Genomic DNA, 24,334 nt, shown 5'->3' with positions numbered 1-24,334 from the left:
AACCCAGTTACATGAGTGTCACCCTCAACTCCCTCTGTGCCTTCCACTAGAGGACAGAAAACAGAACAAGAAAGCTATCTAGAAGTGTAAAATCTTGATTTGAAGTTACATAGATTTATAGTTGGATTACTCACAAAGAATTATGGATATACACACTTGACTTCAAGAGCACCAAAAATGCATCTATTCTTTTTCCAATACTTCACATGATCTTGAATATGGGAGAATTATTAATGTCAAGTGTTCAGGGACAGGAAGGAAAAAGAAGGCATATAGCTGGTATAAAGTAACAAACTCAATCCAACATAGAAGGTGGTCTAAGGAAAAGAATTACACCGTTAACAAAAATAAATAAATTACAGCATTGAGCAATTTAGGAAGGACTAATTTCCATCATTCAGAAATCCAGCTTAATGATGCTTCTCAACTTAAAGTGCATTTGTCTATAGTACTGAGAAAATAAAGATGACTATAAAATCATCTCCACTCACACATTTTCTTTTTCTTTTTTAGTTAAGTAATGAAAATAGCAGACTGTTCCATTTAGGAAAATAAAACATAATACACTGAGTAATTGCATGGCTAACACTTGAGAAGAAAAACCTACCACTGAATGCAGTTCAGGCTCACTTTATACAAAATTATTAGCAGTATACTTTCTTGCAGTATCTGAAGTATGACCCAAAAGCAGTAGCTCTCTTCTTACATTTTGTTTTCAGCATACACTTGATATGTACATCATCTTTAATTCCTACGGCGATGCCTGCTTATGACTATTTGTTACATCACTGCAAAGCATGTTTGTTCATTTCATTGCAAAGCTTGTCAGAATTAAAGACCAAACAAGTCTTTAATTTTTTTTTTATTAAATTGGAAATAATAATACAAATAAATATTTTCAACTTCCTTACTGTTAATTCGCTTGGATGAACAAAGTGCTTCTTACTACAAAAATTGCACTTCATTTCAAACACCTGCTAAGTGGTAATGTATGTAACAGAAAGATCATTTTTTGGCAGTGTACGAGTCAGTGTCTGGTCTTGAAAGCAGCAATTGGCATTTCTCCTCTTGCACCTTTTAAGTACCTAATGGCCTTGGTCTACTGACACCCCAAACAACTTCAAATTCATTACGTAAATCCCACACAACACACAAGCAGTACATCAAATTAAACATAATGATGATCTGTGTTCTGATTTCAGATTTGGATCACGTGTTTTTGTCCACTTCTGCAATGATTACAGTAGGCTTTAAAAGAGATTTGTCTCATTATCTTAGGAGTAAAGCCATCAAACAATTCATACGTATACAACAAGATTCGTAATTGTACTCACAAACGTAGTGGTAAGTACTGAACATACAAAAAGCACACTTAGTGCACTAGATGCTCTTCATTATACCTTTTGAAGTAGGAAAGCCCTGATTATTTCCATCCACACTTTCCTCTCCCATCTTTTCAATTCACCTTAGCATATTTAAGTGTCAACAACAGTTGCCAATAAAAATTCTAAGCAAATCAGATCCACTCCTGGCATAAATCTCCAGTTTTAGTATTGCAGTAACTTGCTGATCAGCTCTTTAATGGCTATGTCATTTCATTCCCTTCAGGAAAAATCTTTTTTATATGGATGGACTCTGTGGACACACAACTTGGATTCCATTCAAAATGTAACTGCCTTTGCTACTGTTACCTGTAAGTCTGTACCTCTATGGGCTGGGTAAGTGGCACTTCCAGCAGCTCCTTACAGCTTTGAACACACCCCGTCTCAATGCCACACTGTATACCTTCTCTCTTTGCCTTTACCTAGCAGGTCTGGTGGGTTGAACATGCACTGAACGCAACCAGAAGTATCCTTAGAGTGTCACCTACCTTCTCCCTTAGCTAAATCCAGACAACTTGGCTATCTAGATAATTATTCTATTTCTGTGTGAACACTGCCAGCATAAGTAACCAGGTTATTAAAGAGCAGAAAGCTGAAGTTCTTTCTGAGTTATGCAACATTCAGAAAAGATGAATACAGATAATTAAATAAACCTGCAGAATTTCTACAACTTCAGCTTATTCAGCCTTAGAGGAGTTTCGTAATTTAATCAAATTCTGCAAATAGTTAATACTATTTACTATTTTATATTGTGGAAGCAAATAAAAACCACAAGTAACATCCAGAAATTCAGAACTGGAGAGGAAAAAGAAGATAAGGAAGCAAAAACGAAGGAAAGATAATTGTTAAGACAGTTCTGTAGGAAGCACAGAAAGCTTCAGTGAAAGTGTTTCATACACCCAAACATCTGTTTGATGACTGGTAGCTGAATCAGTTTCTTCCCTGAAAGCACCATAAATAACTCAGAAAAGTATGGATGGCAAAAGCAGAAGGGGGAGATAAGAGCTACACTGTGCTGCAGAAATGCAGAAATTGTCTTGACTTGTGTGGGAGATCTCTTGAGAGTTAGCTGCTCTCTTTCACCAATAACACTGCCCACAGAACTGCAGCCTTCTCTGCTGCCAGGAGACAAGGGCTTGATTATAACTGTGTGCTAAGAAGCAGGGATGTCTGCGTGACATCGCCCATATGAGTGCGACAGCTCCCCTCCCTTTCACTTCAATCCCCCATTAGCAATGAAATGAAGACCTCACCAAGCCATCATGGGAGTCTTCTGATAATGACAATAAAAGAAGTCTTAGTACAAAGCATGTACTGCAAGGGCTCTTAAGAGCCAGTAAATTGGAGATAGTGGTAGCTGGAAATTAACTAAATCAAGACGAATCAATATTTTCCCTTTCACTAAAGAGGGTGAAACGTGGCTACATCAGCAAGCCAAACTGGCAACAAAACCCCACTGTTTAATTTGAACCAACTATTTCAAATTACATTATGACAAAAATAACATTAAACAGGTGTTTAATATAGTTTAATTATCTTTTAACAACTTAAGTCAGCCTAAAAGCTGGACATGGTCAGCAACAGCCTCTGCCATAAAATTCAGGCTCAAAAGTAGCTCACAGTAGAACCTTAGCTGTAGTCAATTCTGAAAGTCCTGCTCACATTCTTAGTTCTAGCCTAGTAATCCTTCATGTAAAGGTCATACTACCTCAACTTAACTGGTACTCTCACTTCAGCACTTGCATGCAAGACTCTACATATGGTAGACCATACATTCAATTGGAAGCAATGGCATTCCATAAAATCTTCACGTTGGGTTCAGTCTCCATGAGTAACACATTGAGTTCTAACTGGGATACCAATACATTGAATCAATATTTTTAGTACAGGAGAGTATTATTCATTTATATTATACTTCCAGTCCAAATTCTCATCTCTCCATTCACTGTGGCCTCCCTTCCCTCTGAGACATACAACAAAATGGAAATAAAAGAGCTACAAGACATGCAAGATACAACAGCCTTCATTTTCCTGCTTCTTCACCTTTTTAAAAAGTTTAATTAAAAATTCACAAAGGTGGCCTCATAGACAAGACTGGGATCATTCTGGATTCAATCTTTAGAAACCAGTGACAAAATGCTTCACACATTTACCTACCACACATAAACACACAAAGCAGGTGACAATCTCACACTAAGTAAGAGAATTAAAGAAGTTTTCTTCTGCTACAGGTTACAAATATATGAAAGTAACTGCTAACAAGGAGAAAACATCTGGAAGACAGTGTTTATACAGCAAATAGAACTTGGAATTTGCATGTCAGTTTATCTACAGTATGGCTGTTATGGGAACAGCTACAAAGCAACACGAGAAAAGTCCAGGAGGAAAAGCTCAAGACATCTTCAAGGGCAATATGCATGCAATGCTTTTCCATACCTCCCCTTGAGTATGTGCAAAATTAACAACGTAAGTGGAAGATTTTCCTTCTGTTCAGGCATGGAAGAAAAATATCACTCTTCAAACACATGCACACAGAGAATCATTAACTAGATGACTGCACCACAGCACAAGACACTCTGAAATAGGCAATTTCTTTTTTTGTATACTTTCAATTTGTCACCACAAAGTAAAACAAGAAGAATATAAGGACTTGTCAGTTTTCAGATAAAAATTCTAATCCTAAACAAGATTAGCTGATAGCCTAAAAATATCAACCAGTAATCTCCACAAGTCACAAGCTCATGTTCCCACAAAGTCCTATACCAATCACTAACTAAAAGAAATTAGGTCAAAATCCAAGTCACACTGGAGCATCAATCTTCTTATTTCAGAGCTGTCACAGTTTAAATCTTTCATACAGTCTCCACATAAATTATTAAAAACAGATCTTTCTTCAAACAGAGACTAATCAAAAGTGACATTTCAATCTAATTTTGCACTTAAAAAAGCCCACAAGAACAAAACCACAACAACATAGGAAGTAGTTTTATCTTCAGTCACTTAAGACACACATCTCCAAATGTATGTAAACATCCCTGCCAACCAACCAGCCAACAGATATCCACCAAACTGCTTTAGGGTTTCAGTACAAAGAGCTGGGATCAGGTGGCAGTACCTCTCACACTATTTCTTTCTTGACAAAATTCCATGCTTCACTAATCTCTAGCAGACTGACATACCTTACTCTCATCAACCCCACTAACACCAGAGAAACTGTTCCCATTTTAATTCTGCATATGTATAGTCTCATCCCACAGCTGAACTGAGCTCTGGAGCTTCAAAGGCATAATATGAGATTTGACTCTTCCACTGAACTGCCATTCCTGTATGTTCCATACCTACTTAACTACACATTGAATGTGACAAACAACACATAATAACCCCTAATCTTTGAAATCTAAAGCCATACAAAAGCCACTAACAGATGCAGGGCTGTCACGACTAGAACTAATGCTACTGTATATTTCAAGATATTTGCCTCCTGAATCTTCTAAAATAAATCAAAACTTTCAGCCTTTAAGACTTCTATTCAGCTTAATCGAAATTTACCAACAACATAGGTACTAAATCTTCCAGTGTCACCAAAACACATTATTATCACAACCTGCTACTTTAAAGTATCTAGATTTTTTATTACCTTATCAAGTGGTCAAGTGACTTATGCGGACTTTTTCTATACTGTATCTAGTTTCCTTTCCGCATTGTCAAAGTCTTCTGAGATGCAGATTACAGGATCTCAGCTAAACATAAAGTATTTGAGTATTATGATTTGCATCTGGAAATTATCAGCTGCACTATTAATGAAGTGACTACGTCAGCTCACACTGTCATGTTCCAGATCTTCACTGACTGTCATTTCCTCAAAGAACACAGATTCACTGAAATCATGGCACTGATACTGGGTTCTCAGAATCACTGACAATAAATAATTTTCATTATTTTTACAGTTGTGTTTATTGCCTTTCAACCTGGCACAGGATATCAACTCACACTGCTGACTAGGAAAGGTAGGCAGTAGATATGAACAGAAAGAAATTCCAACTACAGCTTTCAGAAATAGGCTTGTCTCTTTCCTTAATGAAAAGCAGCAAGCTCTCCAAGTCCTGACATCTTCAACTATAAAATTCACACATTATCTACAAACTTGTCACCAAGACTAAACCAACTGGATAACTAATGACAGCAAGACACTTTAACACTTACTTTGAGTCATTTTAGTGACATTTATGAGCCATAATGTGCAATATGAATCAGTGGCATAAACCTACTTAACACATAATGAACTAGAGGGCAAAATAAGTAGCTCGATTGCTAATGAAACAACACTCACATTTTTTGCCATACACAATTTATTATTAAATACCATAATTTTTGACTTGTTATGAAAGAAGTTTCCATGCCCTCTGGCTGACTTACAACAACAATCACAAGTCGATGGACTGGCAATTCCTTTGAGATGGGACACCTATTGACTGCTGCTTGAGAACATATGGAGAATAAAATGAGAAAAGCTAAACAAAATCTTCACTCCTCAACACAGGTCCACAAAAACCACCTGACCAATGATTTAACTGCTAGCTACTGCAACCACCTTTGCTAGAAGACACGAGCTTCTCTCACTCATGTCCTCTCAATCCTCCAAAAACTGAAGAGCATCATCAGCACAACCTAGAAGATGAACATATATTCTGTGAACACCAGGCGCAACCAGCTCAAGAGAAATGGAAGTACTTTCTCAGGAGCCCCCTACTCACAGGCAGATAGCATCACGCTGCTCAACTCTGAGCATGCTGACAGAACAATTTTGCATATTCATGTAGCAGACAACACATAAAAATCTGAGTTCTCTTCATACCAAAATCTAGTAGAGTTGCATTAAAAAAAATAAAAAATAAAACCAAACCCAAAACCAACAAGCATTGCTGTGAAGGCACCATAAGAGATTCCTATGCTCCCTCATGAAAGGATATCATAGACATGAAGAGATGAAGCAAATGGCAAAAGCAGTCAATATGGCCTCAGCTTGCAGGCAGAGCACAATAAAGAACTGCAACAGCCCCAACTCAGACCGTGTATCACAGAAAAGAGACATGAGGATTTCTTTCTGGCAAGATGGTCTGACTGAAAAGTTTCCCAGGACAGTTAGCAAAGCAGCCATCATGCTACCATACTTCTGAAGAAAACTCCCACTTCACCTTTCACTTCTCTTCATAATTTAGACAAGTTCAACAGAAAGTTAAACTTCTCTCTTCCACTCTTCTCTCCCCATCTCCCCTGGGGCTACAGAATGATCATACAAGGTCAGGAGCTTTAAAAGCCATTAACAAGAGAAGGGCAGGAATGTGATTAAATAAACCCAGCAATCTAAAATTGCAGGCAGGCAATTGAATACAGTGTTCCAGCATTGACTTCAATATAAGCAAGTTTGCAAGAGCATCATGTTAAAATTCAGGACTAAAAAGCAAGTTTCTTTAAGTGCATATATTGAGAGTTTTGCTTCCTAACGCAGGCAAGAAAACAGTCCAAAGCAGCAGATGAAATGTCATCGTTCTAGTAATCATCTAACCTTTATCAACTGTTAAAAGTTTGACTTGAACTATTAATTCTTCTTTAATGCTTTTTTACCTTTATAAGCAACTTCTAAAATATCACCTTGTCAACTCAATATTAGAAAATAAGGGGATGATTTTTTTTTTTTAATCAGAGCTTCTCTTTCAAATTTCAGAACAGTGCAGACCCTGTGATCCTAGAGGTGTTACTTATGACTGTACCCTCAAAGAAAGTAATGCCAGTGACACAACTGAGAGAAACAGCCCTAAAACAACCCCAACAAAGAAAATATAACTATTGAAGAAGTGTTATGAATCCAAACCTTGCTGCAAACATCAGAAATTACATTTGACACAGAATCCATAGAACTTAATTAGACCTTCACTACTCTATCAGCTTTCTGATTGACAAAATTTAAACCAAAATGTATTGTTTGTATAAACCACTGATACTCCTTAATAAAAGTCAGATAACACAACTTATAAAGACCAGATAATCAAAAATGTATCAGTATACTCTGAATTTCTAAACCTGAAGATATGTTAATGGACGTGTAACAGCTCCACTCCTAAGAAAAACACTGTCCAAGTCACAGCTGAGTGACTTTATAAGCACCTTCTTTCTAATCACCAATACAATAAGGATTCCAAACTGAATTGAGGGGTGAAAAAACCTGTATATGATTGTTTTTCCATCAAGGGCAAAGCATCAAGAGATCTAAAAAGAGCTGAGGTGACTGAACTTTTTAGAGGAGGAACTTCAAGGCAAGTCCAGCAAACATCCACTTAAAATTCAGAAGTCAAAGGGAGCTTTTTAAAAAAACCAACAGGGTAATTACAGAGGAATCATACGTACAGATAGGGGAATAAGAAGGGAAAGAACATGGAAATATTTGTCAGAATATCAAGCTCTTAATATTTAAATTGGAAAATACATTTCCTTCATCTTCCTCATTCACCTTAAACAGTTAATGAACTGTAACGTATTTTATATCCTTGTGGTACTGCTCTTTCAGAGCAACGGATTAAAACTTCAGCCTCAGCAGCAGGACTATATTCTGTGAGCCAGGACCTTCTGTAGGGGCACAGGAATTGATGATCACTTCTCAAAAGAACAGTTTTGTTTTCTGTTTTTTGTTTTTTTTTAAACTAAATAGGATTTACCAAATAAATAATCTAATATTAGATATTTATTCCAATATAGCTGGCAGAAAATTAGAGTCAGCAGGTAGTTTTGCTATCCTCTTAATTAAGATCCAGGGTGTGGGAGGGGAAAAAAAAGCTTTTTTGTAACTAAAACAACAGTGACGTTTCTTCTACATGTTTCTTTAAAGCTCATCATAGTCACAAGAGAGTTTCAAGTTACCTAGGTTAAAATCTGATTAATTGTAAATAAAGATGATGACTGCTTACATCTGAGCTGAAATAGTACTCTGGAAACCAGTATGCATCCACCATCTGGCACACAGTAATTATAGAAATTAAAAATGCATTTCTGTGGCCTGACTTTAACAATTTTTACTGATACGGTAATACTTGATCTTCTTAGGGAACATAATCTAAATTCATGCTGCTAAATGATCACAGGACCATCCTTTGTATGACGTAAGCAGTTCATTAATCTGGAATCTTTAAAAAAAAAGAAAGAAAAAAAAAAAGGCTTACTTGTTCCCTACTAATAATGGAAACTGTTTCTGTAGTTTTACGTCATGCCGTTAAATTTAATCCACAATGAAGGCAAGTTAATTTCACACCTGCTGAGAGATATCCTGATGGATGCCACCACAGCAGGTCATTAATTTTCTTTCCTTGTGATTAATTTCACGCCACACACCGGACACAGTCTTTTGAGTAACAATGTCTGAGAGCACCGTTAATCCTTGTAAAGGCTAAATCGGTTTTGGATGGCATGCCAAAATGCAAAGAGCCCAGATGTGACACAAGCAAAAGGAAGCATCAGCAGCCTTGGCACTGGACTCACACATGCTGTAGTGTGGCAGGACTACATTCTAGGGTAGAAGTGTATTCTTCTTGAGAATAGCCTCAAAACAAAAGTGCTGGATATTCCTTAGTTCTGGGGTATTTTTAAACAAACATTCTGCAGCATCAGGATTGAGATTACAGCAACGTGACTGAAACAACTGAGAAAGTAACCTTTTCTGCCACAGAAACCTCTCGCTGCTCAGTTATTGCCTTTACACATAAAAAGGTATAAAGTTTTACCAACACTACCACATCTGCTGTTTTCAAAGGAAAGTTTGCACAGGGCAAAGAAATGAAGGAAAAGGTAACATTCACAGATCACAACAGCAAAGCCTGCTGCCATCAGAGCAGTAAGAGGAAGCTGCAAGGCACTGCACGGCTCTATAACCACTGAGTACAGACGGGAGAGGCCCCGAGCCCACGCCACAGCCTCCAGATGCAGGAGGCAGCAGAGCTGATCTGGCAGCTCCATGCTGAGCTCCATGCTGCTCTCACCTCCCGCTCCTTGTCTCCTCCAAGCCGCTTGCTCTCGCACCCTGCTTTGTGCTAGATGTGCCAAAGCAACAGATCCCTCGATGAGCTGTACAGATTGTGAAAACAAAAGAAGCCTTTTTATTATATTAGCTTTCTGCTTGTTTTGCAAACCAAGCTGTCTACCAGATGGGTCAGGTGCATATCACAGCCAGTGAAAACAAAAAAGAGGAACTGTATCTTTTGGTATTAAAGAGCTGTTCAGCTTTGCCCTTCTTCCTCTTTGCAGGAATTACACAAACCAGTGGCTTCAAAGCCTCACTGTCTGTACTGTCCTTCCTAACCCTAAACCAGTCTGTGCTTTTACCTCTTGTTTATCCTCTCCTCACATTCCCCAGTATTCTATACCACAGTGAATGTTAAGGAAGCATTTCTGCTTGCAACTCATTCAGTGCTTTACACTTTCTGTTCTTACATCATAATAGTGTTTCCCAATGCAGTATGAGCAACTTCTTAAGCTCTTCCTGATCATGTGGGAGAATAGTTTAGAAAACAAGCAAACATGTTCATGTGCCTACCACCAACCACTTTCTGGCAACCAAAGCTATCACGGTGAAGCTGAAATAGAGGAGAGAGAAAAGAGGAAAATGATTACAGAATCTGATGAATGAAAATCACAAGGAACACGTGCTTTAGTATGCCCTGCTCAGATTTCTGAACGTGACATGCTGGGGCCAGGCAGACACAACCTCTGCCAGATCAATCTGTGCCAGCAGAAATGCTACTACTCTCCAAGCAGAAGTCACTGCCTTCTCACATCTGCCCATGGAATTAACTTGAACGAGCGCTGCCTAGACAATTCAGTCAAAATAAGTTGGATAAGAAGCAATTTGCTATTTAAACTGCAAAACTCATCTGCCTGTTTTGATTGGAATAGTTCAGTGAGAATAAACTGGCCCCTCTCTGAAGACTGCAAGAATATTTCCTACTATCATTCTGTTGTCTGCATACAGACAGTGAGGTATGATTACCTCACTGTCAAATACATGACCAAAGGCTCTGCATAAAACTTGGAGAGAGATGCTTATTTGAGGTTATTACAATGGTTACCTGTTTGTTGGCCAACGTGCTTTTCTCAGCATGCGCTGAAATTTTTTACTGTCAACTCCTATGAAGAATATAAATATAGAATGAATTAGGAGCTGGATTAAAAGGATTTAGTTGCAAATTGGAAAGTCAAAGTAAATTACTCAATAATTAGAACTTGCAAGGATGTCTTTTTGGGCAAAACTCCCATGGCTGGCAACTGATTATGCCATACAACAATCTGAGAATTAGGAATATCAAAGGAACAGCTACAGTCTGAACACTATTTGAAGCAGTATGTACTTATTCCTCACCACTGCTTGGTTTTCAATATGAATGGGAAAGTAAACATTTTGGCCATTTCTCCAGTTAACTAAAACACAGCATAAGAAGACTAAGAAATAATAAAATTTTTGATGTCTGCATTTGTAGATGTCTAAAGGACACCTAAGTACACTGTCCTTTTGCCTCATAGTTCTATCAGACTGCTGAAGAAGCCACTCTCTTTCCACCTAAAATCTCTCTAGCTGCTGTCTCTCAGGGCTCCTTCTCTGACAGAGACATGCAATTGCTTTCTCTTTAACAACTGTTTACAAGGGTGGATAGTGAAAGGACAAGGGGGAATGGTTTTAAACTGAGACAAGGGAGGTTTAGGTTAGATATTAAGAGGAAGATTTTCACACAGAGGGTGGTGACACACTGGAACAGGCTGCCCAAGGAGGCTGTGGATGCCCCATCCCTGGATGCATTCAAGGCCAGGCTGGATGTGGCTCTGGGCAGCCTGGTCTGCTGGTTGGTGACCCTGCACATAGCAGGGGGTTGGAAATGGATGAGCATTGTGGTCCTTTTCAACTCAGGCCATTCTATGATTCTATGCTTCTCTCCTCAGTCTCTTCTTTAGACTCTTCTAGTTGGTGCTTGAGAAAGAACACATCAACCAAAAAACCTCAGCAAAGCCACAAATTGTAGCCCTCAAACCCAGTCAGCTTTCTCTCCTCTGCAGAAATAATAAAAATTGAAGTGCATAGGTTAATGCTTACAAAGTCCTTTTAATTTTTTATAGCACTTTGTATATCAAAACCAGAGTGTAATAAAGAATTAATTTTAAATTGCTATGTCTATATTACTATTAATGTCATGGTATGTCAGGCAGAATCTCTCAAGGTAGATCTCTAGCACTAACCACTGAAGGAACACGATGGAGAATAAAGCAGACAAGCAATATATTTAGCTTCATCCTATCTTTGTCCCCAGGGGAAAGTGTACTTCCTTGTGTGAGAAGGGAAGGAGAAAAAAAACATTTGCTAATGTTTAAAAAAAAAAAAAAAAGACCTAGAAAGCATATTTTCCCCAACACTGATGACCACTTTAAACAGTCTCATACGACTACAAAATGATATTATTTGCCTTGGATTTAAAGTCATGTTTTCCAGTCTGATCACATCAGAGGGTTATTTTCTTCCCAAACCCACTGCAGTATCCTGAATTTTTCAGTTTAAGTAATTCTGCCCACTCCACCTTTTTAAATCATTCTAAAAACACCTGAAACAAATCTGCTAGGGTAATTCTGCTCTTGGCTGAATCTTACCTGCAGATTATATAATTCTTGTACATTTTATATCTCTTGCCCTGCTCTTCAGTTCTCACCAGACCAGGAGCTCCACCACGCAGGCTCCTTGGCATGTTCCCAAGTACACAAATTGAGCTTTACTCCCTCCAGTGCTCAGAAAACAATTCAGTTCTTAGCAAACACTTTTAGAAAATCTAAATCATTGTTATCAAATGAAATTCCAAAAATTAGCAAGAGTGGATCCACTTTACTAAGCACTCTCTACAAGGGCACAAAAGATTTAAATATTACCAAATCTTTTTGCTGCTGCAACAGGAACCAGTTATGGTTCCTGTTATTATGAACAGGCGATATTCACAGATGGAAGGAAAAAAAACCAACAAGCCTCTGCTAGCAGAAAATCTTGTAGCAAACCCACTAAGAGACTTCATGGACTACACAGGGATGAATATAATTTGAGTATCTTTCCACTGTAGTTGCATCCTAAATTCTTGGAAATATCAATCTGTCCTACTGTAGTGACATGACACGTCCTACAGTAAACCACGATATAGAGTCCTAAATTAAATGGTTTCCAGAGGCAAACAGGAAATTCAACAGGCAATACTGTTCATCTCAAATATGGTCACAGTGGAAAAAATTCTTTGAGCTCACAAGGGAAATTTAGGAGACTTCAGGACAGATACAGCGATAGAAGGCTTGCCTCAAGAGGAACTTCCACTAGTAGCAGGGACAACATTTATTTGCCATACATCACATGCTGTACCTCAAATTTAATTAGACAAAGGGCTCTTAAAGACACGTGGTATCAAAGATGCAAACCAGCAGTAAAGTAAATGCACATACAAGGCTGTCAAAAAGACAATCTACAGCTCTGAATTAAATTTAAATGGTATCATAGCATTGGCAGAAGAGAAAAGAAATGCCACTATAATGACACTACCACAGCCAAGTAGACTTTTTTACTGGTTAGTCAGAACTAGTGAAGAGAAAAATGCAGACACAGAATAACAGATTTTCTAGTATTATGAAAATACTTGTTCCTTCTTACTCACTAAGAAAATGTGCTGGCAAATGCATCTTTAAGAGCTAAATGGGTACAAAAAGCCTCATTCTGTTTAACTCTGTATCACGAGGCTACACAGATTTATCTTTGTAAATGCAAGGGTTTGACAGAACTTGCAGAAAACTATTAAAGGCATTATCTCAGCACATTTCAACATCCAGAGCAGTTCATTTTCTTTGTAAGCTACAACCACTGATATCAAAACAGACTATGCTACCAGTGTGTCATACCTTAGCCGACTGACTTACACCTGTATTCCACTGCAGAAAGTAGGTAAACCTGTATTTGAGCCACGTACATGCAGATCATAACAGCACCTCTAATCAAAGAAGGGGAAAGCAGAATCTGCCATGAGTCAGTCACTCATGTTCATTAGGTACGGTCTTAAAGACAGGAAATGTTCAAACTATCAGCCTGACAGAAGAAAGGCTGTATTTATTCAATATCATTACCCTATGTGTTTGAGTAGGATACGATATTCCCCATTTAAGCTTTAGAATCACTCAAGAGCTGCCAGGCTTTATTCCAACTTAGGCTGCTGTTTTAATTCTGAGAAAAGATGTACCCTACAGTTTAGACCAACACATGAGTTAAGGCTCAAGTCTAAAGGGTGTTTTGGAAATCACTTTTGTGTTTTTGCAATAGATATTTAAATCACAAATTATTTTATACTAAAAAGTGTAACAGTTATTTTGGTGTATGACTTCTAAGTGGCCTTCATTTCTTTCCCAAACCTGAGAAAACACCTAGATTTTAAGGCAGTCAAGTAACTAAGCTTTTTTTCCCCATAGGGAAGGTTTCATTGTGTATGGGAACTATTGAGTCATGGCCTGAAGCACTGATTGAGCACCTGTGGAAAGGACCCGGTCAGCCCTGGGAGCACAGGTGAAGGCAATTCATGTGTGTGATTGGAAGGGGTGAAGCCCAGCTGTACCTCTTTTAGACCTCATTAAGGGCTGACTGCTATTGGGGAAGAATGTCTTGTTGGAGACACCTTCTTGATGAAGCTTTTTCCCTGCAAACCTGCAATCTTCTGGTATAAGTGAGCAATCTTCTTCCCTTACTTTACAGCACCTTTCCATCGTGTGGGTCCTTCTCTGCTGCAGTGCTTTTCCCATCATATTGATCTGTCCAATTGTTACACATTGAAACCCAAACCTTTCTCTCATTTACTGCACTGTTACTCTCCCTACTCACAGTCTGTTCTATCTTATGGTGGGAAGTACTCTATCTTAACAACATAACCACCACCGCATCCTCTCGCTATCGTCCTATAAGGTTCTTAAGAACTGTAAGGTTTTCCCTTTGCTTAATTAAGAAATAAAAAAAACGAATGAAGAAAAATCAACACTGCTTCATGGCTGTAAGCATCTAGCTGCTACAATGCTCAATTCTATATTAGGTGCCTAAAATCTGTATACAACAAAATAAAGAGAATCACTGCCAAGAGGCACTCAAAAAAGCCAGATTTTCTGTAGAATCAAACCTTGTGCAATATGGGCAGGGTAAGGTCTTCAGTAAAAATGGCTCAATCATTTCCGACAGTTGCTTAAGGTCAGTTGAAAAGGCCACATCAGAAAAAAGACAAGGAAGAGAAACTGCATGAAGAGGTTCTTGACAAAGAACTCTTTCGTGAAACAGGAGAAACAGATGTATGATCCACATGCCTTGAAAGATGTGCAATTCTTGCTTGAAATCAGCTGATTTGAAAATTAGGTGGTAGGCAAACTAATAGAAAAGTTCCAGTTTGTCCAGATTCAGCCTAACTACGTGCACACCTTGAAAATTTTGTTAACTTCTACTTAATTTTACAGAAAATAAATCCATCCAGATTTGTTGACTGGAGGGGTAAGGATGAGGAGATCTGTCTTCGTCCAAGTCTAAAAGTAAATGAGTGCAGTAAATATTTCCTATGTCACTTAAAAAGGAAACAGGTTATATAAACATGAGAGAATTTCAGGAGTACATTTTGGGAGATGGGAAGAAACACACAAAGTAGAGCTTAAAAGTAGTGGGGGGGGAGCGGGGAAGTCAAATCATCCTTAAAGTGGAAATGTTTGGGGAAGAAAGGCAAAAATAACTCAGAAGTCTCTACTGTAGAAGAGATTTTTGCCTCTTCCAGAGTACTGCAAAGATACTCAAAACACTTCCTAGAAAACTGAAGTCTCAGACAACTGACTTCGAATTCAGCTATTTCTCAATGTTGATGCATCTGTTGAATAAGATGTTATTCACTAAAACCTTCAGTCTAGCAGAAGGCTGCTTCCAGTAGTGAGGCAGCCAGGCTGAGAACAGAAATGCTTACATTGCCTGCATATCTTCTGAAGGCCAAATAAAGACAGCACAACAGGATTTGCCCTTCAGTCTTTCTAGGATATAGAACAGAGAAAAGGAATAGCAATAACTAAGGAGCAGTGACAAAAAAAACAACAAACATCCTTCATGTTAGATAAAATGGAAGAAAGGAGACAGATATGAGCCAAGATGAAAAGGAGGGTATGACCAAAACCCCTACATCTAATAAAGTATTTTGGAGAACTTCTAATATTGCTTCTGTTTTTGTTTTTGTTTTTTTTAAATCAGTTTTACATCTCAAACATTGGTGTACTTTGTAAAAAAACATCCTTAAAAACATCAAGTAACGAAATTAAGATCTTAAGATCACAACAACTAGACAATTGTCATCAGTTACTCAGCCACACACAATCGAATGGAAAAGAAAAAGAGACAAATAACATTTTCTAATATTTCAAATAATAACATTTGACAAATTTGACTCATTCCATTTGTCAAGTCCAAGGACAACAGAGCTGATCAGTACAAAATGAACAATAGAAAGGGTTTTCATCTCCATTTTTGTCAACGTGACACATCTTTATCCTGAGCAACTACAAAATCAGGCAATTATGCTGATTCCCATCCCCACAATAAAGGCAAGGTAAAAATACTGAGCATTTATGGTTTGAGTAACTTCTGCCAAACTACGATATTGCAACAGCAGCCTTGCTAATAAAATGTCAATTTTTAGTTATTTAATGAGGTGAGTGGCATATTTAAAAATACTCTACAGCTTGTGAAAGAGCTAGAGTTTATCTCCATTAAAAAGCTCTTTTCATAACACACATCCAAAGTCAACAGCATGAAATCTGAGTTGTATATCAGAAATTCATGTAGGGAGAAGGATATTTTTCTCCTAATTGGGATAAGCACAAATATGTATATTGATAGTACTTAGAAAAAGGAAGGGTTTTTGTGTTTTGAGAACAACCATTAATCTGTTAGATAAAACTGGGAACACTTGGCCTACTGGACAGAGCATTAACCCTCTATGAACCCACCGTTTTAAGTACTAAGAACACAATCTTATAATGAGGCTGACGCTCCAGCACTGTCACTGAGAAGCAGCTTTACTCCCTTCTAAGCTCCTTCCCCAACTTACACTGGCAAAAGGTGAAGCTACCTAAGGAACATTTTCATTTTGGGACGTGAACAACCAAACACAAAGAGGCCATTCAATACCACATCAGCTTCTCAGCAGTTCACTGCACTGCCACAGAAATGCTCTGACAGGTACTGGAGAGAGACAGGCATGGTGGCACAGGTCATATCTAACTACAGCCTTTGGGGAGACCAGGAAAAGTAATGACATTCCCACGTAAAACTTCCAGTGAACTCCAGCGTAATTTTTTCTGATCAAAGCATCACACAAAATATTTGCTAAGCATAAGGTACAAGAAATTATAAAATGGCATTTGAAGACCTTTGGATTACAGAATATTCTGAACAACATATCTAATACCTAATTATCAGTTGTGCAAATGACATATTCAGCAGACAACTCAAGTTTGCCATATCAACTCATAAGATCAGAACAGTCTGAAGAGAGGCCAAAGCAGTTCTAGCAGAACAGAGAACTAATGGTGCAATAATTCAGTTGGACATAATGCAAAAAGACCATCGAGTCCAACTTCAGGGCTAATCTAAAGTTAAAACATGCCATTGAGGGCAATGCCTCTTAACCACTGACAGGCATGGGGCATCAATACCTGAGTAGGAAGCCTGCTCCAGTGCCTGAGCTCCTGTTTTTCAAACTAGACAAACCTAGTATCTTCAGCCTCTCCTTACAGGACATGTCTTCCAGCCCTTCTATTAGCTTTGCTGCCCTATGTGCAAAAATAATGAGAGTAAATGACAGTTGCCCAAATATATGAGATGCAAAAAACTTGTTCTTGAAACATGAATGTGAAAGAGAAAGACTTTTTTTTTTTTTTTAAACCTAATTTATGAGAAATTAGATTATTTGGATGGTCATCTACCCCACCTTTTCAGATCTAAGAAATATAAAATTAATGTAGAACAGATTTTCTATTGAAAGTACAAAGTACGACATTGCTTTTTCAAGTATAGTTTTCTTAAAAGGCTACCTTCTTTCTGATTTAGCTCACTACTTGCCAGTTTTTCAGTATGCAAGGAAGTGCTCTTAAACACGTTTTAAGTAGTTTAATATTAGCATTCTTCTGTAACATTACAGTGTGCAAGATGTGTAATCAGGACATATGAAAGCTACTACCCCGGAAATGAATAAAGGTATAAGGACTTTAACACAAGCTGAACAGAAATGAAAGCTGATACTTTTTTATCAGTCACTACAGCTGTCAGAGGGAAGTTTAAGAGCACACTTGGGCCTCATTGTGCTAGTTTCAGCATGTAAAGCCAGAGGTTTAAACTGCATCTACTCAAGTAGAGCTTAAGTGAATTTCAGCATGCCTTTTATATCAGCACAGAACTGTACCCACTGTGCAGAAAGTCTCCTTACATCATGAAAAAAAGCCCCTTCCTTTCAGTACAGGGCAGAAGTGCACTACCAACAGTGCTGTGAGCTGCTGGCTGTTCAGTAGCCAGCATGGATCAGCTAGTGAGATGAAATACTGGACCGATGGCAGGCAAGTCCTATTGCCACGGAAATTCATCTCAGCAGCTAGCTGGCAACAGCCAAAACCTTAATGATCTTCCAGACTGAAACTCTTCCTTGCTCCTTATTTAACTTAGATCATTAAAGAGAGCTCCAAAATTCTTGTTTTACTATCCAATTTATTTAACCTGACTTTCAAAACACTGACAAAAATTGGAAAGTATTTCAGCAAGAACAGATTAGCATTTACTAGGGGCATACAGACTGTATTTGTCTTTCAAGAGAAGTTAGAATATCAGAGCAAAGTTTATTTCTAGAACTGATTTATAAGTAAACTCAGTCTCTAACAAAATAGCCAGTAGAAACAAAAATCTCTTACTTTCAAGTATAACAATAACCTTCATTTAACTTGATTAAAGGCTTCTAAAGTATTCAGAAATGGTTGATTTTATATACGGTAGACAGCTGTAAGGTTAAGCAGAAAAATACACTGGAAGCATTTGCAGGATTCTCCCTTTGCATGCTTTCTTTCCATTCTAGGAAAAGAAAAGTAGTTGCAAAGCATGGATAGTTCTACAGAATAAACAGAATGATACATTTCACTACCTAGTTAGAGAATCAATAGTGCTGAAGAAGTGATTGAAACAACATTGCTCTGATAGCCTGGTCAAATATCCAGTACAACTGATTCTGAAGTCTGAATGCTGAAGACTGAGAATTGTTATTATTATTATTTTATTTTTTTAAATCTTTTGCCTACACAGAGCATTCCACATCCTTTTCCTGTTTGGTCAGACCAGGAAACACAAATACTGATTTCACTGACAAATTCTCGTCAAGGTTCAGGAATGATAATTCTTAATTAAACCCAAGAGGAAAGAAAATCGTTTTCTCTCTAATTTTGCTTTATGTCTGTTTAAAGTTCACACACAATTTCTGAACTTACAAACACCAAACTTTCAGACAACAATTGAGTTCTTCAAAAACCTCTCTCAAAGCCATTTACTTCAGTTCTCTGAATATTTTCCAGATTCTTTCCTGAACTTGCTAGAACTTTTTCCAGAATCCCCACAAATAGAGATACATATTTTAAATATTTTGCACCTGAAGTTCCATCAACACACAGAGACTGAAAGCACTCTTCTGCTCCCTTCAGTACTTGAAATCATCCCTCTATCACACTTACTGCCTGAGCAATGAACCGGTACCTCACTCAGACTGTTGAACTACTTGTTTTCTAAACATCTCATTGCTACCTAAGGAATGGCTGCCTTGTTTTGCAGCCCCTCCTCCTGCCAGAACAACTTCTGAATCCCCTGTATGACTACCATTAGTGAAATACATTTCTGTAAGAATTGACAATGTTCCAAAAAGAGAGATGCTGAACCTTCCAGAGCTGTTTCTTGGGAGTTTCTAAAGTGTGCTAAGCAGATAGGAAAACTGTATCCATAGAAGGTATTAATATGCACAGAAAACAGTGCTGTGAAGCTCCTTTATCACAGGTATTTGCAAAGGAGGTATGAAAATGTCAGTGTAAAAATATTTCAGAATTTTCCCAGGCATGATATACATACCTGCTTAGTTTCTTTTTCCCTTCTCGGGGAGAAGGTTCCTTGCCAGGTGGCTCAAATTCCAAGATCAGGAAAGACAAACACGGCAGACACAGAAAGGTAATACTCTGATCTTTTTAGGAAAAGAGGTGGTGGTGTCCATTTTCATGTACAAATCATACCAAATATAAGACAAAAAACTGACGGTCTAAATAAGTGAAGGTGTGGATGCTGCTGTTTGCTTTATACTTCAAACCAGCTTTTACATTTTCCATATTTATTGCTATTTTAATTATTAAAACCAGCAAGCTTTAACAGTATCTAGGTAGAAATGAGCAATTCAAACCAACTTCAGGAAAAGAAAACTACCTGACAGCTCCTTTTACTTAGGGTACCACTTTCAAGGCATTTTAGTCCTACAAGCATTTTTCTTACACAGGCGTAGTCTTCTCTCAACAGGGGACTGGGAACAGTGTGGGACATTCACTCTAGTTAGGCTGCGCATACAATTTCATTCAGCTTCCAACATTGAATGCTGTTAAAATGCTTTGGTATAAAACGAACAACGTAAAAGCTGGGTAATTACCAGATTAGAAACATTCCTCAAATTTATTCCTTTATTTTCTCTCACAAAAAGGAAAGAATTGTAGGTCTGATACAGAGGGAAAATGGTACAGCACAACACTTTCTCAATGGTATCTTAAATCCAGTAATTTTACTCTTCTTTGTCTACAGCATGAAAAATCAAATCTATGCATGCACAGCACTCAAACAGGACCCATCAAGATAGAGTTCAAGGGCAACTTTCAAAAACTGCACTAAAGCAACTGCTAGAGATTTGTATTTTCACTCTATCAGACATACCTGTGGGCAGGGAAAGAGAAAAGAACAGCGCTCTGCAGCAAAGGAACAAACATGGAGAGAGCAGGGAGGGGATAAGGAGGAGAGAGATAAGAGACGGCGTTTTAAATCCAACAGAACTGCTGCCCCAGTGAAATGTATGCATATAGCTCTGCACTGCCAAAGATCTTCTGTAAGAGTGTTACTCCACTGTAGTCACACACATTGCAGACAAGGACTATCACACAGTGCACTGGTGTGTCAAGGTTCAGTCTCTTAAGACATCACACAGTCAATAAACCTCAAGGCTGTAAAATATGGCAGAAATGAAAATTCACTGCAGCTTTTACCTTTAATGACAACTTGATTAGAAGCTATCTGAAAATGCTCCGAGAGGACCTTGAAACACGTTACATAAAACACTAATGCACCACTCACAGTGCTTGTGTGATTGGTCTGATTCATAGGGAAGAAAGGAAAAGCAGCCTTAACAGGTAATATAAAGGAAACAGCAATAAGCTTCATTTCCTACATTTCTAAAAAGGCTGAAGAATGAGGGTTTAGTTATAAACCTACTCTAAGGAAACATAGCAAAAAGGAATACATTATACAGCAAAAAAAATTTACACAAAGAAAGCAGCAAACAACACGATCCAAGAACAACAGCTGGTAAAAGTGAAATCAGTTCTTTCTATCAGTACGGAACTCCTCCCTTCTTATTTAAAGAAAAATAAGTCACCATAAAACCATCCACCTGCTATTTCTTACCTATGAAAACTCCTTTGTCAGGAGGATGAGGTCAAACCAAGCGGTTGATTACTGTCAAATATGATCGTCTCTTATCAGGAAATAAAAAGCAGTAAGGCAAATAGCAGTTAGTTGGACTAATAGTCAAGGTTAAACGTTTTGGAATGCCCGTGGGATGTATGAAGAAATGTACTTAGCTAATAGGAATAACAGGACCTTGTGAGACTCAAAGAAGGGCAAGGATCACAGGATTCTTAGCTCATACAAACCATGAATAATAAATCAAATGAATCACATCATTGACTTACAATCTTCCTCATGAAAAGGACTTTGCTACTTAGAGCATTCAACGAGAGAATTCCTGTCCCTCAAACTAATTTTCTTCTCTCTGTTCTTTGCTTTGTGTCTCCCTAGTACACAAGCTGCTACAAACATAGGCAAATGCCACCATTTTAGCAGAAGTTCCTGGAAGGAGCAATATCTTGGCTTGACGACACAAATACAGACTTTGGGCTTCAAGGCTTCACCTAATTAAAACCAACAAGACAACTTTTTGCAAGGCAAAAACAAAACCCTGAAAATTTATCTCAAGGTACAGCTGAACTACTATGTCTGGAACAGAAGAGGGAGGCTCCCACCTTGATAAAAATTTGCACTGTCATGAAAAGCAGATGCCCCATATCTGAGGGGCTCTATCAGCACTTGGGTCACCAGTTCTCCATAATTACAGTACCCAAACACTGTCCAATTAGAATGCCTATCTCAATATCCAAATCCATTCACTGAACTAATGCTGGTTTGCATAAAAACCTGTTTACGTTCTTTCCATGGCTATGGATTACAGTCACTGTAAAAAAAAAAAAAAAAAGAAAGAAAAATGACAAAGGAAGAACAAAAGTAGAGAAAGTTAAAGGACGGCATTATACCACTCCAGTCCCTTAAACTGAATACATAAAAATAGGAAAACTGTTCAATTTCTGAAAGTATCTCCTCATCAGATTCCCCAGCCAATTAGCACTGTGCAACACACTCACCTTCTTCAGCAGCTACTCCTGATGTTCAGTGCCAAGTGGCTGCAGCAGTATTGCTGTGGTTCCAAATCAGGATAAACAAGTGAGTTCTGCTGGCACTTTGGGAATAATGTGACATAAAGGAACCTTATGAATAAATAAGCCATATCAGAACCTGATTTTTTTTTTTTCCCCACCATCTATTTAATAGACTAAGCACACACTAAATCAGATCATGAAAGCAGTGTTTGCCATTATATCTCCATTACCACTCACCTCTCCTGTCAATAAGATTGAACTAATGCTCCCATTCTCTCATGGGACACCTAGGCAATCTTATTTAGAATTCCACCTGCTCAAAATACAAATACTGCACTTACAAAAGTCTCCAAAATACCTACCACACAGTTATAATCAAGTTACCCTGTCAGTGCAGGGCACTTAATAGCAACAACACCTAAAGTTTTATTAAAATGTGAAAGCCAACACGAGGAGGAAAACTGCACATTAAGTTATCTTACAGGGCAGCAAAATTGTTAGATGACAGTAGAATACAATGTCAGAAACAACAAAAAAAATTGCAAGGATATAAGTAAGATTGAAATTAGTAGGACTACTAAGATGCTACACATTGACTCAAGTACAGAAGTTGATGGTATAAAGGTTTATATGTAGCTTTTATACTAAAAGCTACATATAAACCTTTATACCAGGTATAAAGCTTTTAGCTGTTTTTTTGTTGTTTAAATCAAGGAAAAGGATTTTGGTTGGAAGGAGATGACTTAAGACTGATAACAGCTGTCTTTATTCTAAACCATTTTAGGAATCTAGAGCACTTCAGTGTTTTGCCAGATTCTACCTCATGAAGCAGATTAAGGATTTTTGATGATCTGCACTCCAGGTTGCTGGCTGCTTCCCAAGTTTTAGGCAGTTTAGTTTCTGGACTTTAAACAACCTGATCTTCTTATATTCACTATTCAGCCACTTTGTCTTTCAGCATCTTTCCAGTCCAGGCTGTACAAGCTGGCTTCTTCCTAGTCAGCAAGATGGATTAACCACTCAGGAAAGGGAAGCATATATTAATTAATCCTTACACACTCATACAAAATAAATTCACATTCTGTCTAACAGAAAGAGAAAACAATCCGTAAACCTTAAAAAGAGCACTAAAGAGTTTTCACTAAACATACTGCTTCACTTTAAATTACTCCTTATATTCTCTCAGACAGGTACAGACTAGGAGGTAGTATGGCAAGTTATCTTACATAATGAAAACACCAAAAAAAACCAACAACCCATGAAGGATTTTTTCCTACCCTTAGGTTTGGCAGTCACCAGTAACTGTGTGAACTGTGGGTCTTGCAGTAAGCAGAATTTCTCACAGTCATTACACAGAGAGAAAGAAAGAAAAAGGTACATCACCCATTTAGACTAAAATGGGCTCGATGTCCACAGGCAATACAGTTTCAATAATAAACAAGAACAAACTAGTTCCTCCTTTTAAAAATGGTTTTCAGCCCTTCATGAAATGGTAACACTAATTAGAAAGAACCGACATCATCTGATTGAATTGGGAGTGAAGACAGAACTCCAACAGGCAAACAACCTCAAATGCTGTCCTTCTGAGGACAAAGATTAATAGATACAGTAAGTGACACTCTCTCCACCGTCTCTGCATTTTCTACACAAGGCTGTTTGCTGAGATAAAGCACTTGCATTGTACTAAGTCAAAATTCACTCCTGCATTTAGGGATATGAGTCACACTGTTGAAAAGGCTATCATAGCATTTCATGGGGAGAAGCAACAGAGCCTGTCAGGCACATAGGGTTGTAAATTCAAGTAACAGAAATCTCAAGAGCGAGCCTTCATTTGAAGAGTATTCTATTCCTGCTTTGGTTATGGAGAGAGACCTAACAAGAATGCATTCTCTGAAGTTGCCTGACCTCATTGCCAGAAAGAGAAACCTGCCTTCAGAAGGTGAGATACCCGCGTTACACCGCATCTGTAAAAGATGGAACCTACACTCCCTACATTAGCATTTAGGAAAGACTCACTCGAGACTTAGCTCCTGAAAACAAGGGGACATTTATCTCCCCCCGCACGTACTGAAAAGTTCGCCACGGGGAGATGACAGAACTCGGGGCAGACTCGGCGCGGTCTCCCGGAG

The 24,334-nt window shown here is 38.1% G+C and overlaps 1 long non-coding RNA gene across 1 annotated transcript in view; it reads right to left on the bottom strand.

The window, feature by feature from the left end:
- LOC104911849 overlaps window positions 1-24,325 on the bottom strand; it is a 30,558-nt gene extending 6,233 nt beyond the window's left edge. Inside the window, exons 1-2 of the long non-coding RNA XR_794216.3 lie at window positions 23,026-24,325; window positions 22,191-22,285 (exon numbers count right to left, since the gene is read on the bottom strand). This is a non-coding gene — a long non-coding RNA (uncharacterized LOC104911849). The remainder of the gene's footprint in view (window positions 1-22,190; window positions 22,286-23,025) is intronic.
- Between the last annotated feature and the right edge of the window lie 9 nt (window positions 24,326-24,334).

This window comes from Meleagris gallopavo, chromosome 7, assembly GCF_000146605.3.
Source record: "Meleagris gallopavo isolate NT-WF06-2002-E0010 breed Aviagen turkey brand Nicholas breeding stock chromosome 7, Turkey_5.1, whole genome shotgun sequence".
NCBI lineage: Eukaryota > Metazoa > Chordata > Aves > Galliformes > Phasianidae > Meleagris > Meleagris gallopavo.
The sequence above is the reverse complement of the archived record's forward strand: the minus strand, read 5'-3'. Positions and strand labels throughout refer to the sequence as shown.